The sequence below is a fragment of the Oncorhynchus mykiss genome, chromosome 25 (assembly GCF_057628025.1).
Source record: "Oncorhynchus mykiss isolate SJ-2025 chromosome 25, ASM5762802v1, whole genome shotgun sequence".
NCBI lineage: Eukaryota > Metazoa > Chordata > Actinopteri > Salmoniformes > Salmonidae > Oncorhynchus > Oncorhynchus mykiss.
Window position 1 is genome coordinate 5800957 of NC_143046.1, and position 17271 is coordinate 5818227.

General features: G+C 44.5%; 1 protein-coding gene and 1 long non-coding RNA gene across 4 annotated transcripts in view; one reads left to right on the forward strand and one right to left on the reverse strand.

The window, feature by feature from the left end:
- LOC149971522 (uncharacterized) overlaps positions 1–17271 on the forward strand; it is a 255974-nt gene that overhangs the window by 171194 nt on the left and 67509 nt on the right. The window lies entirely within an intron of this gene.
- Positions 1–17271, reverse strand: part of LOC110504491 (uncharacterized) — a 73555-nt gene that overhangs the window by 26906 nt on the left and 29378 nt on the right. Inside the window, exon 1 of one of the 3 annotated variants that reach the window (XM_090221150.1) lies at positions 7100–7339. The exons of the other annotated variants lie outside the window; for them this stretch is intronic. The gene's annotated coding sequence lies outside the window, so the exon portion shown is untranslated. Of the gene's footprint in view, positions 1–7099; positions 7340–17271 lie in introns of those variants that run through there. 3 annotated transcript variants of the gene reach the window in all.

The following is a 17271-nucleotide window of genomic DNA, read 5'->3' on the forward strand; positions in this document are numbered from 1 at the left end:
ATTTCAGCCACAGCTCTATGTTCCTCTCCATTTCAGCCACAGCTCTATGTTCCTCTCCATTTCAGCCACAGCTCTATGTTCCTCTCCATTTCAGCCACAGTTCTATGTACTGCTCCATTTCAGCCACAGCTCTATGATCCTCTCCATTTCAGCCACAGCTCTATGTTCCTCTCCATTTCAGCCACAGCTCTATGTTCCTCTCCATTTCAGCCACAGCTCTATGTACCAAACCATTTCAGCCACAGCTCTAGGTACCAAACCATTTCAGCCACAGCTCTATGTTCCTCTCCATTTCAGCCACAGCTCTATGTTCCTCCCCATTTCAGCCACAGCTCTATGTTCCTCTCCATTTCAGCCACAGCTCTATGTTCCTCTCCATTTCAGCCACAGCTCTATGTTCCTCTCCATTTCAGCCACAGCTCTATGATCCGAACCATTTCAGCCACAGCTCTATGTTCCGAACCATTTCAGCCACAGCTCTATGTTCCTCTCCATTTCAGCCACAGCTCTATTTACCAAACCATTTCAGCCACAGCTCTATGTACCAAACCATTTCAGCCACAGCTCTATGTTCCTCTCCATTTCAGCCACAGCTCTATGTTCCTCTCCATTTCAGCCACAGCTCTATGTTCCTCTCCATTTCAGCCACAGCTCTATGTTCCTCTCCATTTCAGCCACAGCTCTATGATCCGAACCATTTCAGCCACAGCTCTATGATCCGAAACATTTCAGCCACAGCTCTATGTTCCGAACCATTTCAGCCACAGCTCTATGTTCCTCTCCATTTCAGCCACAGCTCTATGTTCCTCTCCATTTCAGCCACAGCTCTGTGTTCCTCTCAATTTCAGCAACAGCTCAATGTTCCGAACCATTTCAGCCACAGCTCTATGTACCAAACCATTTCCGCCACAGCTCTATGTACCAAACCATTTCAGCCACAGCTCTATGTACCAAACCATTTCAGCCACAGCTCTATGTTCCTCTCCATTTCAGCCACAGCTCTATGATCCTCTCCATTTCAGCCACAGCTCTATGTTCCTCTCCATTTCAGCCACAGCTCTATGTTCCTCTCCATTTCAGCCACAGTTCTATGTACTGCTCCATTTCAGCCACAGCTCTATGTTCCTCTCCATTTCAGCCACAGCTCTATGTTCCTCTCCATTTCAGCCACAGCTCTATGTTCCTCTCCATTTCAGCCACAGCTCTATGTTCCTCTCCATTTCAGCCACAGCTCTATGATCCGAACCATTTCAGCCACAGCTCTATGTTCCTCTCCATTTCAGCCACAGCTCTATGTTCCTCTCCATTTCAGCCACAGCTCTGTGTTCCTCTCAATTTCAGCAACAGCTCAATGTTCCGAACCATTTCAGCCACAGCTCTATGTACCAAACCATTTCAGCCACAGCTCTATGTACCAAACCATTTCAGCCACAGCTCTATGTTCCTCTCCATTTCAGCCACAGCTCTATGATCCTCTCCATTTCAGCCACAGCTCTATGTTCCTCTCCATTTCAGCCACAGCTCTATGTTCCTCTCCATTTCAGCCACAGTTCTATGTACTGCTCCATTTCAGCCACAGCTCTATGTACTGCTCCATTTCAGCCACAGCTCTATGTTCCTCTCCATTTCAGCCACAGCTCTATGTTCCTCTCCATTTCAGCCACAGCTCTATGTTCCTCTCCATTTCAGCCACAGCTCTATGTTCCTCACCATTTCAGCCACAGCTCTATGTACCAAACCTTTTCAGCCACAGCTCTAGGTACCTCTCCATTTCAGTCAGAGCTCTATGTTCCTCTCCATTTCAGCCACAGCTCTATGTTCCTCTCCATTTCAGCCACAGCTCTATGTTCCTCTCCATTTCAGCCACAGCTCTATGTTCCTCTCCATTTCAGCCACAGCTCTATGTTCCGAACCATTTCAGCCACAGCTCTATGATCCGAACCATTTCAGCCACAGCTCTATGTTCCTCTCCATTTCAGCCACAGCTCTATGTTCCTCTCCATTTCAGCCACAGCTCTATTTACCAAACCATTTCAGCCACAGCTCTATGTACCAAACCATTTCAGCCACAGCTCTATGTTCCTCTCCATTTCAGCCACAGCTCTATGTTCCTCTCCATTTCAGCCACAGCTCTATGTTCCTCTCCATTTCAGCCACAGCTCTATGTTCCTCTCCATTTCAGCCACAGCTCTATGATCCTCTCCATTTCAGCCACAGCTCTATGTTCCTCTCCATTTCAGCCACAGCTCTATGATCCTCTCCATTTCAGCCACAGCTCTATGTTCCTCTCCATTTCAGCCACAGCTCTATGTACTGCTCCATTTCAGCCACAGCTCTATGTTCCTCTCCATTTCAGCCACAGCTCTATGTTCCTCTCCATTTCAGCCACAGTTCTATGTACTGCTCCATTTCAGCCACAGCTCTATGTTCCTCTCCATTTCAGCCACAGCTCTATGTTCCTCTCCATTTCAGCCACAGCTCTATGTTCCTCTCCATTTCAGCCACAGCTCTATGTACCAAACCATTTCAGCCACAGCTCTAGGTACCAAACCATTTCAGCCACAGCTCTATGTTCCTCTCCATTTCAGCCACAGCTCTATGTTCCTCTCCATTTCAGCCACAGTTCTATGTACTGCTCCATTTCAGCCACAGCTCTATGTTCCTCTCCATTTCAGCCACAGCTCTATGTTCCTCTCCATTTCAGCCACAGCTCTATGATCCGAACCATTTCAGCCACAGCTCTATGTTCCTCTCCATTTCAGCCACAGCTCTATGTTCCTCTCCATTTCAGCCACAGCTCTATGTTCCTCTCCATTTCAGCCACAGCTCTATGTTCCTCTCCATTTCAGCCACAGCTCTATGTTCCTCTCCATTTCAGCCACAGCTCTATGTTCCTCTCCATTTTAGCCACAGCTCTATGATCCGAACCATTTCAGCCACAGCTCTATGATCCGAACCATTTCAGCCACAGCTCTATGTTCCTCTCCATTTCAGCCACAGCTCTATGTTCCTCTCCATTTCAGCCACAGCTCTATGTTCCTCTCCATTTCAGCCACAGCTCTGTGTTCCTCTCAATTTCAGCAACAGCTCAATGTTCCGAACCATTTCAGCCACAGCTCTATGTACCAAACCATTTCAGCCACAGCTCTATGTACCAAACCATTTCAGCCACAGCTCTATGTTCCTCTCCATTTCAGCCACAGCTCTATGATCCTCTCCATTTCAGCCACAGCTCTATGTTCCTCTCCATTTCAGCCACAGCTCTATGTTCCTCTCCATTTCAGCAACAGTTCTATGTACTGCTCCATTTCAGCCACAGCTCTATGTACTGCTCCATTTCAGCCACAGCTCTATGTTCCTCTCCATTTCAGCCACAGCTCTATGTTCCTCACCATTTCAGCCACAGCTCTATGTACCAAACCATTTCAGCCACAGCTCTAGGTACCTCTCCATTTCAGCCACAGCTCTATGTTCCTCTCCATTTCAGCCACAGCTCTATGTTCCTCTCCATTTCAGTCACAGCTCTATGTTCCTCTCCATTTCAGCCACAGCTCTATGTTCCTCTCCATTTCAGCCACAGCTCTATGTTCCTCTCCATTTCAGCCACAGCTCTATGATCCGAACCATTTCAGCCACAGCTCTATGTTCCTCTCCATTTCAGCCACAGCTCTATGTTCCTCTCCATTTCAGCCACAGCTCTATTTACCAAACCATTTCAGCCACAGCTCTATGTACCAAACCATTTCAGCCACAGCGCTATGTTCCTCTCCATTTCAGCCACAGCTCTATGTTCCTCTCCATTTCAGCCACAGCTCTATGTTCCTCTCCATTTCAGCCACAGCTCTATGTTCCTCTCCATTTCAGCCACAGCTCTATGATCCGAACCATTTCAGCCACAGCTCTATGTTCCTCTCCATTTCAGCCACAGCTCTATGTTCCTCTCCATTTCAGCCACAGCTCTGTGTTCCTCTCAATTTCAGCAACAGCTCAATGTTCCGAACCATTTCAGCCACAGCTCTATGTACCAAACCATTTCCGCCACAGCTCTATGTACCAAACCATTTCAGCCACAGCTCTATGTACCAAACCATTTCAGCCACAGCTCTATGTTCCTCTCTATTTCAGCCACAGCTCTATGTACTGCTCCATTTCAGCCACAGCTCTATGTTCCTCTCCATTTCAGCCACAGCTCTATGTACAGAACCATTTCAGCCACAGCTCTATGATCCTCTCCTTCACCAGTATCCTGGTGGGAAGTTGGAAATCCCTTTGCACTGAGGGTTGAATACTTCTCTAAAATATATTTTATGCATTCACTGAATGAAATGTGAGGAAATTGCTACTGTGTGTGTGTGTGTGTGTGTGTGTGTGTGTGTGTGTGTGTGTGTGTGTGTGTGTGTGTGTGTGTGTGTGTGTGTGTGTGTGTGTGTGTGTGTGTGTGTGTGATAAATTGCTGGATAGCCAATCACAAACAATCCTCAGTGACTATTGTAATTGTTAACCACGTAACTTCCGGTGATGCATACCCACACCATGACTATTCTGTTTTCCATCCTGAGATCCTGGTTTTAGTAGGTGCAGATCTCTAACTGTGCCTCTGACTGTGATTCACTGGAATACAGATCCAACTCTGCTTCTGTCCAGACACTATCACCATCACCGACTGTGATTCACTATTAAAACAACACCCCTGATACAGCTGGCACCGCAGCAAACCTTCAACCTCTCTCCACATCACGGCCATCCAGACAGGCCAACCTTCAACCTGTCTCCACACCATGACCATCAAGCCAGGCAAACCTTCAACCTCTCTCCACATCATGGCCATCCAGACAGGCAAACCTTCAACCTGTCTCCACATCACGACTATCCAGACAGGCAAACCTTCAACCTCTCTCCACATCACGGCCATCCAGACAGGCAAACCTTCAACCTGTCTCCACATCACGGCCATCCAGACAGGCAAACCTTCAACCTGTCTCCACACATGACCATCAAGACAGGCAAACCTTTAACCTCTCTTCACACCATGACCATCAAGACAGGCCAACCTTCAACCTGCCTCCACACCATGACCATCAAGACAGGCCAACCTTCAACCTGTCTCCACACCATGACCATCAAGCCAGGCAAACCTTCAACCTCTCTTGACACCAGGACCATCCAGACAGGCCAATCTTCAACCTCTCGACACCATGACCATCAAGACAGGCAAACCTTCAACCTGTCTCCACACCATGACCATCAAGCCAGGCAAACCTTCAGCCTCTCTTCACACCATGACCATCAAGACAGGCAAAACTTCAACCTGTCTCCACACCATGACCATCAAGACAGGCAAACCTTCAGCCTCTCTTCACACCATGACCATCAAGACAGGCCAACCTTCAGCCTCTCTTCACACCATGACAATCAAGACAGGTACTGTACATCAACTGATGGGAACCACAGTGTACAAGCCAATCACAATATCCCCTAAAGCAGCCAACCAGCTGGCTCCAAACTCTGACCCGGCGCACTTCCCAAATGACACCCTATCCCCTACCTATAGTGCACTGCTTTTGACCAAAGCCCTGTGGAAAAGTAGTGCACTATGTAGGGAATAGGGCACTATTTGGGGCACCTATCTTTCCCAGGGTGTTCACATTAAAGGCAGATTTTCTTCCTGGCTCTGAGTGGGTCTTACATTAAATAGAATGGCGATCCCTCCAAATACAGTTTACAGCCAGCCGACCAGACCAGGAATAATCTGCATCTGTTTTTAAGATTTTACAGACTGAATCTGGACCTTAATTAAATTAACCCACAATGGGGGAGAGAGAGAGAGAGAGAGAGACAGAGAGAGAGGAGGAGAGGGGGCGTGATGGAGACAGAGAGAGAGAGAGAGAGAGAGAGAGAGGAGGAGAGGGGGCGTGATGGAGACGGAGAGAGAGAGAGAGAGAGAGAGAGAGAGAGAGAGAGAGAGGAGAATAGGGGGCGTGATGGAGACACAGAGAGAGAGAGGGAGGAGGAGGAGAGGGGGCGTGATGGAGACAGAGAGAGAGAGAGAGAGAGAGAGAGGGCGTGATGGAGACAGAGAGAAGAAAAGGGCAACCAGTGAAGAACAAACACAACCCATATTTATGTTTATTTATTTTCCCTTTTTTACTTTAACTATTTGCACATTGTTACAAAACTACATAATGACATTTGAAATGTCATTATTCTTTCTGAACTTCTGTGAGCTTAATGTTTAGTGTTTTTTTTATATTTTTATTGTTTATTTAACTTTTGTTTATTATCTACTTCACTTGCTTTGGCAATGTAAACATATGTTTCCCATGCCAAGAATGTCCTTGAATTGAATTGAAATTGAGAGAGGGTGCATGAGGGAGACAGTAGTGAACCATGTAGGGAACAAGGTGCCATTTGGGATCCAGACACCTTCCAGGTGACTAGCTGCGAAGACGTGCAAACAACCAATCATGAGCATTCTGATATGACAACGAAATATTGACGACCAAAATAGTGACCTTGGAAGATCATCTCCTGACAGGTATTTTATGGAATGGTAGTACACTGAGTTTATGTGTGTGCATTACCATTCCGTAAATGGTCAGGATTAGGAATTGAATGACCTAGGCTACGTTATTACCGCAAAACGTCTCCAAAGTAGAACTATGATGACTGACAACCATTTTTCCAACCGTTTCTGCCAAATTATAAACCGTCATAAGAGACTGTAGACTACACTTCAGACAGAAAACGCAGATCCCATATGGCCATGAAATACCGTGGATTCACTTTTCAGTACATTAATTTACGCATCACATGGTGGAACATTCATCATACATGAATTAAACTGAGACGTTTAACCGATGTGCATTTTTTAGAGCATAAATTACAATATGGAAAAGTCCACTAAAACAGCAGTTCACCACACAGATCTGGAAAAATAAAGCGCACTCACATTTAAAGTAAAAACAACAACTTCTCCCTAAAGCTCTCAAACCAAAGGAAACATTCAGTTTTGGGTGGAAAGACATTTATGGATAAATGTTCTGCTCTATGAGGAAGTTACAAAGTAAATATGCCAGTCCCCTTTTCAGTCGTTCCTTACCTTTTTAAAAAGTCAGATCGCTCTTTTAGTTGCCGTTCCACAAGCTTTTCCAATTTAGCTGTATCCGCTTCCCCCCCCCCCACACACACACACCCTTCTGCTGCTCTGCTCGACAGAGGATCGGATTTCGTTTTCGTTGCAAAAGCTGCTGGTACCTACAGCGCACACAGCACAGGCTCAGCTCGCCTCCACCCAGTCCAGTGCACACACACACACAAACTGACTGACTTCACATTGACTGTGGCGCAGAGAGAGCGGTGAGTTTGTCTAGTTTCAGAGCTTGGATAGTGCCATCATAGAGTTGACGAGGCTACCGATTTCACATTTCCCAAGCAACCCTGTCTTTCAGATGGAATAACGGAAACACTCAGGGTGAAAGCAGAGAGAGAAACACAGAAATCCCCTTGAATGCCTGTGAGGTGTAGACATCATATGGGGGTTGATACAATGTGCCAAACTTTAACTTAGTTTTGAAATAGAAAAACTTCGATCAATGTGTGTAAATATTGATTTATTTGTGTTTGTGGAGGGGAATAACTGAGTGCAGAAGACACATGACAAGTCATGTTTGTCACACCCTGGCCTTAGTTATCTTTGTTTTCTTTATTATTTTGGTTAGGTCAGGGTGTGACATGGGGGATTTATGTGTTTTTGGCTTGTCTATGGGTTTGTATGTTCATGGGGCTGTATCCTGTCTAGGTAAATTGTATGTCTATGGTGGCCTAGATTGGTTCTCAATTAGAGGCAGCTGTCAATCGTTGTCTCTGATTGGGAACCATATTTAGGCAGCCATGTTCTTTGGGTATTTTGTGGGTGATTGTTTCCTGTGTCAGTGTTTGTGCCACACGGGACAGTTTCGTTGCCAGTTCACTTTATTATTTTTGTATTTGTGTTCATGTTGAGTTTTTCTTATTAAAAACCATGGACACCTACCACGCTGCGTATTGGTCCGATCCTTGTTTCACCTCTTCAGAGGAAGAGGAGGAAATCTGCCGTGACAATGTTAAATATCTACACGAATCCATATGCTACAGAAACATCTTCACATGAACCCATATGCTACAGAAAAATGTAACTCTTCTCGCAAAATCATTCATTAACTGTGGGGGAAAAAAAGTATAATTTCAACTTCATTCCCTACACTCATCCTGTAAGGTCATCTGGGGCGGCAGGGTAGCCTAGTGGTTAGAGTGTTGGACTAGTAACCGGAAGGTTGCGAGTTCAAACCCCCGAGCTGACAAGGTACAAATCTGTCGTTCTGCCCCTGAACAGGCAGTTAACCCACTGTTCCCAGGCCGTCATTGAAAATAAGAATTTGTTCTTAACTGACTTGCCTGGTTAAATAAAGGTTAAATAAAAAAAATTTAAAAAAAAAATATGTAAAGTCTGACACTAGATCAGCCTCAGCTGTATGTCTTTGAGTTAGTCCAGGAACCAGAGGAGGGTAGAGACCATGTTGAGTTAGACCAGGAACCAGAGGAGGGTAGAGACCATGTTGAGTTAGACCAGAAACCAGAGGAGGGTAGAGACCGTGTTGAGGTAGACCAGGAACCAGAGGAGGGTAGAGACCATGTTGAGTTAGAACAGGTACCAGAGGAGGGTAGAGACCATGTTGAGTTAGACCAGGAACCAGAGGAGGGTAGAGACCATGGTGAGTTAGACCAGGAACCAGAGGAGGGTAGAGACCATGTTGAGTTAGACCATGAACCAGAGGAGGGTAGAGACCATGTTGAGTTAGACCAGGTACCAGAGACGCGAGTGTCCAATCATACTTGGAGTAAAAGTAAAGATGAGTTCAAACTTCTTTGGGATCGGTGTCCCGTCCACAGGGATTTTGAGCTAACATAGGCTATTGCGATTAGCATGAGGTTGTAAGTAACAAGAACATTTCCCAGGACATAGACATACCTGATATTGTCAGAAAGCTTAAAATCGTGTTAATCTAACTGCACTGTCCAATTGACAGTAGCTATTACAGTGAAATAATACCATGTTATTGTTTGAGGAGAGTGCACAATTTTGAAAATGAAAAGTTATTCATTAACAAATTAGGCACATTTGGGCAGTCTTGGTACAACATTTTGAACAGAAATGCAATAATGGTTCATTGGATCAGTCTTAAACTTTGCACATACGTTGCAGCCATCTAGTGGCCAACTTCTAAATTGCACCTGGGCTGGAATAATACATTATGGCCTTTCTCTTGCATTTCAAAGATGATAAAGACCAGAGGGTAAAGACCATGTTGAGTTAGACCAGGTATGAGAGGAAGGTAAAGACCGTGTGTACAGCTGGTGAATTAGACCATGGGAAGATCCTGTAGGGCCTTCTTTTCTCTATGTCTGGAGGGAGGGAGAGAGAGCGAGAGGGGGATGGAGGGGGAGTGCCTTTCTGCCCACATGCCTGCTCTCTCTCTCTCATCTCTCTTTCTTTCTCTCTCTCTCTCCTCTCTCTCTCTCTCTCTCTCTCTCTCTTTCTCCTCTCTCTCCTCTCTCTCTTTCTTTCTCCCCTCTCTCTCTCCTCTCTTTCTTTCTCTCTCTCTCTCTCCACTCTCTCTCTCTCTCTCTTTCTCCTCTCTCTCTCCTCTTTCTTTCTCCCCTCTCTCTCTCCTCTCTTTCTTTCTCTCTCTTTCTCTCTCTCTCTCTCCTCTCTTTCTTTCTCTCTCTTTCTCTCTCTCTCTTTCTCCTCTCTCTCTCCTCTCTCTCTTTCTTTCTCCCCTCTCTCTCTCTCCTCTCTTTCTCTCTCTCTCTCTCTCCTCTCTCTCTCTCCAATTCAATGTAAGGGCGTAATTGATATGGGAAACATATGTTTATATAGCAAGTGAAACAGATAAACAAAAGTGAGATAAAGATAAAAATGAACAGTAACATTAATCTCAAAAAAGTTCTAAAAGAATAAAGAAATTTCAAATGTCATATTATGTATATGTACAGTGTTGTAACAATATGCTAATTGTTAAGGCTAAAAAAGGGAAAATAAGTATTATTATAGTTTGTATTTACAATGTTGTTTGTTGTTGACCTTTTCTTGTGGCAACAGGTCACTTGCTACTGTGATGGCACACTGTGGAATTTTACCCAATAGATATGAGAGTTTATCAAAATTGGATTTGTTTTTCAAATTCCTTGTGGGTCTGTGTAATCTGAAGGAAATATGTGTCTCTAATATGGTCATACATTTGGCAAGAGGTTGGGAAGTGCAGCTCAGTTTCCATCTCATTTTGTGGGCAGTGTGCACATAGCCTGTCTTCTCTTGAGAGCCAGGCCTGCCTTCAGCGGCCTTTCTCAATAGCAAGCCTATGCTCACTGAGTCTGTACATAGTCAAAGATTTCCTTAATTTTGGGTCAGTCACAGTGGCCAGGTATTCTGCCACTGTGTACTCTCTGTTTAGGGCCAAATAGCATTCTAGTTTGCTCTGTTTTTTTGTAAATTCTTTCCAATGTGTCAAGTAATTATACTTTGGTTTTCTCATGATTTGGTTGGGTCTAATTGTGTTGCTATCCTGAGGCTCTGTGGGGTCTGTTTGTGTTTGTGAACAGAGCCCCAGGACCAGCTTGCTTAGGGGACTCTTCTCCAGGTTCATCTCTCTGTAGGTGATGGCTTTGTTATGGAAGGTTTGGGAATCGCTTCCTTTTAGGTGATTGTAGAATTTAACGTCTCTTTTCTGGATTTTGATAATTAGTGGGTATCGGTCTAATTCTGCTCTGCATTATTTTGTGTTTTATGTTGTACACAGAGGATGTTTTTGCAGAATTCTGCATGTGGAGTCTCAATTTGTTGTTTGTCCCATTTTGTGAATACTTGGTTGGTGAGCGGACCTCAGACCACACAACCATAAAGGGCAATGGGTTTTATCACTGGTTCAAATATTTTTAGCCAGATCCTAATTGGTATGTCAGATTTTATGTTCCTTTTGATGGCATGGAAGGCCCTTCTTACCTTGTCTCTCATATCATTCACAGCTTTGTGGAAGTTACCTGTTGCCCTGATTTTTAGGCAGAGGTACAGTGGGGCAAAAAAGTATTTAGTCAGCCACCAATTGTGCAAGTTCTCCCACTTAAAAAGATGAGAGAGGCCTGTAATTTTCATCATAGATACACTTCAACTATGACAGACAAAATGAGAAAAAGAAATCCAGAAAATCACATTGTAGGATTTTTAATGAATTTATTTGCAAATTATGGTGGAAAATAAGTATTTGGTCAATAACAAAAGTTTATCTCAATACTTTGTTATATACCCTTTGTTGGCAATGACAGAGGTCAAACGTTGTCTGTAAGTCTTCACAAGGTTTTCACACACTGTGGCTGGTATTTTGGCCCATTCCTCCATGCAGATCTCCTCTAGAGCAGTTATGTTTTGGGGCTGTTGCTGGGCAACATGGACTTTCAACTCCCTCCAAAGATTTTCTATGGGGTTGAGATCTGGAGACTGGCTAAACCACTCCAGGACCTTGAAATGCTTCTTACGAAGCCACTCCTTTGTTGCCCGGGCGGTGTGTTTGGGATCATTGTCATGCTGAAAGACCCAGCCACGTTTAATCTTCAATGCCCTTGCTGATGGAAGGCAGTTTTCACTCAAAATCTCATACATGGCCCCATTCATTCTTTCCTTTATACGGATTAGTCGTCCTGGTCCCTTTGCAGAAGAACAGCCCCAAAGCATGATGTTTCCACCCCCATGCTTCACAGTAGGTATCGTGTTCTTTGGATGCAACTCAGCATTATTTTTCTCCAAAAACGACAAGTTGAGTTTTTTACCAAAAAGTTATATTTTGGTTTCATCTGACCATATGACATTCTCCCAATCTTCTTCTGGATCATCCAAATTCTCTCTAGCAAACTTCAGACGGGCCTGGACATGTACTGGCTTAAGCAGGGGGACACGTCTGGCACTGCAGGATTTGAGTCCCTGGCGGCGTAGTGTGTTACTGATGGTAGGCTTTGTTACTTTGGTCCCAGCTCTCTGCAGGTCATTCACTAGGTGGTTCTGGGATTTTTGCTCACCGTTCTTGTGATCATTTTGACCCCACGGGATGAGATCTTGCGTGGAGCCCCAGATCGAGGGAGATTATCAGTGGTCTTGTATGTCTTCCATTTCCTAATAATTGCTCCCACAGTTGATTTCTTCAAACCAAGCTGCTTACCTATTGTAGATTCAGTCTTCCCAGCCTGGTGCAGGTCTACAATTTTGTTTCTGGTGTCCTTTGACAGGTCTTTGGTCTTGGCCATAGTGGAGTTTGGAGTGTGACTGTTTGAGGTTGTGGACAGGTGTCTTTTATACTGATAACAAGTTCAAACAGGTTCCATTAATACAGGTAACGAGTGGAGGACAGAGGAGCCTCTTAAATAAGAAGTTAAAGGTATGTGAGAGCCAGAAGTCTTGCTTGTTTGTAGGTGACCAAATACTTATTTGCCACCATAATTTGCAAATAAATTCATTAAAAATTCTACAATGTGATTTTCTGGATTCTTTTTTCGGTGGTTGAAAATTACATTCCTCTCTCATCTTTTTAAGTGGGAGAACTTGCACAATTGGTGGCTGACTAATTACTTTTTTGCCCCACTGTATGTATAGTTTTTTGTGTGCTCTTGTCACTTTCGTTATGAGTGGACCAAAGCGCAACGTGAGTAGAGTTCCACATATTTTTTGAGGTGAAACTTCAAACAACAAATAAATAAACAAACGTGCAGTTCATAGCGCACATAGTACTAAACACAAACAATATCCCACCACGCAGGTGGGAAAAGGACCACACTAAGTATGATCCCCCAATTAGAGTCAACGATCATCAGCTGCCTCCAATTGGGAACCATACTCACTCCAACGTAGAAATGAAAGGCTAGAACACCCCCTAGTCAAGCCCTGACCTAAAACACCATAGAGAACCCAGAGGGCTCTCTATGGTCAGGGCGTGACAGGTCTAGGGTAACGGTGTCAAGATGGAATGTGTATTCATGGTCCTGGCAACTGGACCTTTTTTGGAACACCATTATTTTTAGCCAAGGTCTGACAGAATCTGTGCAGATGTTCTCAGTGCTGCTGTAGGCCCTCCTTGGTTGGGGACAGAAGCACCAGATCATCAGCAAACAGTAGACATTTGACTTCAGATTCTAGTAGGGTGAGGCCGGGGGCTGCAGACTGTTCTAGTGTTAAATATCGTTGATATATATGTTGAAGAGGGTGGGGCTTAAGCTGCATCCCTGTCTCACCTCCTTGTCCCTGCGGAAAGAAATGTGTGTGTTTTTTGCCAATTTTATCTGCACTTTATCAATTTTATCACACTTGTTGTCAGTGTACTTGGATTTTATAATGTTGTATGTTTTTTTGCCCACTTCCCATCAACACCACTTCCCATCAATTTGTATTGCACGCCCTCATGACAAATTGAGTCAAAAGCTTTTTTTTTTTTAATCAACAGAGCATGAGTAGACTTTGCCTTTGTTTTGCTTTGTTTGGTTGTCAATTAGGTTGTGCAGGGTGAATACGTGGTCTGTCGTACAGTAATTTGGTAAAAAGCCAATTGGACATTTGCTTAATACCATGTTTTTGCTGAAGAAATGTACAAGTCTGCTGTTAATGATAATGCAGAGGGTTTTCCCAAGGTTGCTGTTGACGCAAATATCCCACAGTAGTTATTGGGGTCAAATTTGCATCCAATTTTGTGGATTGGGGTGATCAGTCCTTGGTTCCAAATATTGGGGAATAGCTGAGGATGATGTTAAAGAGTTTAAGTTTTAGTATAGCCAATTGGAATTTGTGGTCTGTATATTTTATCATTTAATTTAGGATACCATCAACCCCACAAGCCTTTTTGGATTGGAGGGTTTGTGTTTTGTCCTGTAGTTCATTCAAAGTAATTGGAGAAACCAGTGGGTTCTGGTAGTCTTTAATAGTTGATTCTAAGATGTGTATTTGATCGTGTATATGTTTTTGCTGTTTGTTATTTGTTATAGAGCCAACAAGTTTGGAGAAGTGGTTTATCCATACATCTCCGAGTTTTCCAATTTTCCCAGAAGTGGTTCTATGGATTGATCGGAGTTCTGACGTGCTGTTCCTTCTTTATGCGTAGTGTATTTCTGTATTGTTTGCGTGATCCACCATAGCGAAGGCGTAGACTCAGGTTTTCTGGTTCTCTATGTTTTTGTTTGGATAAGTTTCTCGATTTCTTTCTTACGTTTTTACAATCTTCATCAAAAGATGTGTCATTGTTGTTCATTTTCTTCGGTTGACTGCTTGACATTTTTAGATTTGATAGGGAAGCTGAGAGGTCAAATATACTGTTTATATTTTCTACTGCTAAGTGTAGACCTTCACTATTTCAGCGGAACATTTTGTCCAGGAAATTGTCTAGAAGGGATTGAATATGTTGTTACCTAATTGTGTTTTTGGTAGATTTCCACACTACTTTCCTTCCATCTATGGCTTTTCTTAATATTATTCAGTTCCTTTGACTTTGATGCCTCATGATTGAGTATAGCTCTGTTCAAGTAGAGTGTCAGTGGACTGACTTTGAACACTCTAAGAGACTCTGGGTTAAAGTCATTGAAAAAGGTAATATACAGTACTACTGCCAAGAGATGAGCTATAGGTGTACCTACCATAGGAGTCCCCTCGAAGCCTACCATTGTCTATGTACATACCCGACGTCCGACACAGCTGCAGGAGTTGTGATCTATTTATGTTGGTTATGTTGTCGTAGTTGTGCTAGTTAAGAGGGCATACGGGGGAAGGAATGCTGTCACCTCCAGGTATGTGTTTGTCCCCCTGTGTGCTGAGGGTGTAAGGTTCTTGTCCAGTTTTGGCATTTAGGTTGCCACAGCTCTAGTACATGTCCCTGGGCCTGGAAATTGTTGATCTCCCCCTCTAGGATGGAGAAGCTGTCATTGTTAAAGTATGGGGATTCTATTGGGGGGATATAGGTAGCACACATAAGGACATTTGTCTCTTTTGAGATAATTTCCTTATTAAGTTCTAGCCAGATGTAAAATGTTCCTGTTTTGACTCATTTAATAGAGTGGGTTAGGTCTGCTCTTTACCAAATTAGCATAGTAGTCTCTTCCCTGTTTCACACCTGGTAGTTTGGTGGATGGGACTAACAGCTGTCTGTAACCTAGAGGGCAACCAGTGGGTCCACCTCCTCTATACCACCCACCTGGTAGTGTGGTGGAAGGGACTACCAGCTCTCTGTAACCTAGAGGGCAACCAGTGGGTCCACCTCCTCTATACCACCCACCTGGTAGTTTGGTGGATGGGACTACCAGCTCTCTGTAACCTAGAGGGCAACCAGTGGGTACGTCTCCTTTATACCATGTTTCTTGTAGGATGACAATGTCTGTATTTCCAATTTCTTTGATGAAGTCTGGGTTCCTGCTCTTTTGGCCAAAGGCAGATGACCTCAGGCCTTGTATATTCCAGGATGAGAGCTTTGTGTTCCATAGCGTCTAGTGTTGTTTTTGTGTGGTTTATGCTCGGACCCTCACAGTTGGTGTGAGCAGAATATGTTGAGCATCTGATACATAACTCTTAGGTCGCAGGATGGGGCTTGGGCGGGTGTAATAGTGGGTGTTGGGACTGTTGCCCTGCTCACGGCCTGGGCATATGTCCTGCTGTCATGTTGAGGTCCTTGCCGCAGGGGCGGGGCGCATGGGGTGGGCAGAAGGGGCATAGTTCTGATATTGGGGGCCTACATATTGTGTGGCCAGGGTTTGCTTGGAATGGGTTCTCTCGGTGCAGGTCCTTCAGGAGGGGGTTTTGCAGGTCTGGGAGGGTGTTTCGCTAGTCTGGGCGGGATATCCGTTGGGATTGCTGTCTTGTAGAGGTGGACCTGGTCATAAAGGCTGTTCAAGTCCAGGGTGGAGTGGTGGGCCAGGTAGACATCAGGTTTTGAGGCACAGTCTTGCGAAATGCTTGCATTCACCCACTGTATGGAGGCAAGGGGAAAATCTTTTTGTGGTATCAGGGCAGAGATAACAACTTGTGCGTTGGGGAAAGTGGAAGAAGCTTTTTCAATCACTCCCTTGAGTGTTTTGGCCACCCTTTCCTGCTGGGCTCTTAAGTCATTTGTGCCCATGTTAATTATGATGTGGCTGGAGGCCACACAGTCTGTCCTCTGACTCAATGATGAAGTTTGCAGATGACACCACAGTTGTAGGCCTGATTACCAACAATGACGAGACGGCCTACAGGGAGGAGATTAGGGCTCTGGGAGTGGTGCCAGGAAAATAACCTCTACCTCAACGTCAACAAAATGAAGGACCTGAACGTGGACTTCAGGAAACAGCAGAGAGAGCATGCTGGTCCCATCCACATCGATGGGACCACAACGGAGAAGGTGAAAAGCTTCTAGATCCTCTGCGTACACATCACAAACTGAAATGGTCAACCACACAGACAGCGTGTTGAAGAAGGTGCATCAGCGTCTCTTCAACCTCAGGAGGCTGAATACACTTGACGTGGCCCCTAAGACCCTAACACACTTTTACAGATGCACAATGGAGAGTATCCTGTCGGCCGGATAACCGCCTGGTATGGCAAATGCACCGCCCTCAACCGCAGGGCTCTCCAGAGTGTGGTGCGGTCTGCCCAACGCATCACCGGGGGCACACTGCCTGCCCTCCAGAACATCTACAGCACCCGATGTCACAGGAAGCCCAAAAAGATCATCAAGGACAACAAACACCCGAGCCACTGCCTGTTCACCCCGCTATCATCCAGAAGGCGACGTCAGTACAGGTGCATCAAAGCTTGGACGGAGACACTGAAAAACAGCTTCTATCTCAAGGCCATCAGACGGTTAAATAGCCATCACTAGTCGGCTACCACCCGGTTACTCAACCCTGCACCTTAGAGGCTGCTGCCCTATAGACATAGCCATGGAATCACTGGTCACTTTAATAACGGAACACTCATCACTTTAATAATGTTTACATACTGCTTCACTCATCTCATATGTATATACCGTATTCTATTCTACTGTATTCTATTCTACTGTATTCTATTCTACTGTATTCTATTCTACTGTATTCTAGTCAATGCCACTCCGACATTGCTCGTCCATATATTTAGATATATTTTTAACTCCTTTTTTAACTCATTATTTTACTTTTAAACACCCAGAAAAGGCTACTCTCCTTGATGTTATCCTCACAAATAATCCTGATAGGTATCAG